Raw genomic sequence first — 2,137 nt, forward strand, 5'->3', positions numbered from 1 at the left:
AGAATAATTGTAACGCTTCATCGGTGGTAGCGCAGCGACGGCTATAGAATTTATCTTAGGTACAGAAATGAAGATAGCTAAAGCTACGCATAGATACCTACTCGTACCACTTATGGTTGGGATCTCATTACACTCGTTCGTAGTTACTGACTGTATCAATCCACAGTTTTTAAAACATCTGTATGAACATTGCAAACAAGAAGTACGCGTATAATATGATACCTTAAACTAAATAAATATTTTTTTTATTTATCTATACATAGATATAGATCTATAGATGTAGATTTAACAGGCAACCATGTTTGCACATATGAAGTTTGTCAGATTGTCATTTTAATCATTCACAAACAAAAAATGAACAACAAAAATGTCGTCCATTAATTGTGTTCACTTTGTTCGCTTGCAATGTACTTCAACCCCAATGAAATGTAAACCGGAAGTACATCCCCTCAATCTAATTAACACTGTATGCAAACGTTTTGCCCCATTTCTATGACCGTACGATATTTATTTGTTCTCTAGCTCTTGATTTGGTTCCATATTGGTATTTGGACAATCTCGTTGCCGAGCTCCAGTGGCGCAATTGGTTAGCGCACGGTACTTATAATCAGTATTTGGAAGAGCTATGCCGGGGTTGTGAGTTCGAGCCTCACCTGGAGCAGTTACTTTTTTAAAATAAATTCTTTGGGGCTGGAAAAGTTGGGAATGTTCTTAGTTATGTAACTTACCAAATGGAGGCTGGAAAGCACACATAAGCTTTGTACTGTTAACATTCAAGTAAGATAGATTTCATGAACGATTTCTTCTTTAAAATTATGATGTGAGAAATATATCGCGCAAAGCTTTCATGGTAGAAAAATATGTTTGGAACAATAATTGTAGCGACGCGTCGCACCGTGCGGGAAAATCAACTAACATGTAAAGGGTGGTTCGATTTTAACGGCCAATATTGATTTTGAATAAAACACAAATTATTTATCGAAATTTTTGTCGCTTCTTTTTATTATGATAATAATGGTATAGGCCAAATGGCCGCTTCGAACTGCACACCTCTATCCGGTAGTCCAAATGTTCAATGACTCTGAGGCATAATAGGGGTTCTATTCCGTCAATATGCCGAATTAACTCGTCCTTTAACTCTTTTATTGTTGCTGGGATGGTTTATCGACGTACACCTTTTCTTTCAAATAAGCCCAATGAAAGAAGTTCTACGAGGTCAAATCACATGGTCTTGGCGGTCAGTTGTCATCGCCACTACGTGAGATAACACATTGAATTTGTTTAGCAAAAGAGACATTGTTTCCTAAGCTGTGACAAGTACAATGGCGGATTCAGGGGGAGGGGGATCGTGGGGGTCACGACATCCTGGGAAATAATTTGTTCGTTTTTTTTCGAAGGAATTCCTTTTAATCGTAATTCGTTAATGGACATGACACCCAATATATTTTAAATTATTAATTTTTTGTATTAGAAAACAACATTTTTTGTTCTTCTTTAAAGAACTACTTTTAACTGAAGACTGGACCAAGAACATAATATGAATCGGATATTAAGCCCTATTCCAAAAACAAAGCACAAATGCATCAACTTTTGACCAGTGGACGATCCAGGGGGGGGTCATATGAGCCAACAAGCTTACACAGTCAAGTTGTATAACTAAAGACTTCATCTAAAGATTTGTCAATAATTTAACGACATTCACCAAAAAGCGGTTTGCTGTCAAAAACAACTCTAATTTTTATTTTCACTCAATTTAGAATTAGAAAAGAAAAAGAAAAAATATTAAGGTTCTTAAGAAAACACCTTTAAAAAAGAACAACATATTTTATTTTTCGAAAAAAAGCTACGTTTCATAACAATTTCTTACATTTCTGCGTGATATGCAAGAAAAGCCCTCTAAACTATTGTGTTTTAGCTCTTAAATGGGGCATATTTAGAAAACTGTTAAATTATTCGAATGCTTTCATATTCAAATTAAATAGTTAGACTATACCTTGCTAGACAACAGCGTTGTAAGATAATTTAATAACTAAAATTGTCACTTTAGCCCTTGAAATCTGTACATTTAATGTTAAGACACACATTATGTTATTTGAATTTTGTAAGCCTCCTTTACAAAACACTAAAGAACATTTTA

General features: G+C 34.7%; 1 non-coding gene across 1 annotated transcript; it reads left to right on the top strand.

Annotated features, from left to right (window-relative positions):
• Positions 1–568: 568 nt before the first annotated feature.
• On the top strand, positions 569–661 carry Trnai-uau (transfer RNA isoleucine (anticodon UAU)). Its single transcript is given in 2 exon segments — positions 569–606; positions 626–661. It is a non-coding gene; the product is annotated as a tRNA-Ile (tRNA).
• The last annotated feature ends 1,476 nt before the right edge of the window (positions 662–2,137 follow it).

This window comes from Eupeodes corollae, chromosome 1 (genome assembly GCF_945859685.1).
Source record: "Eupeodes corollae chromosome 1, idEupCoro1.1, whole genome shotgun sequence".
In the NCBI taxonomy this organism is placed as follows: Eukaryota; Metazoa; Arthropoda; class Insecta; order Diptera; family Syrphidae; genus Eupeodes; species Eupeodes corollae.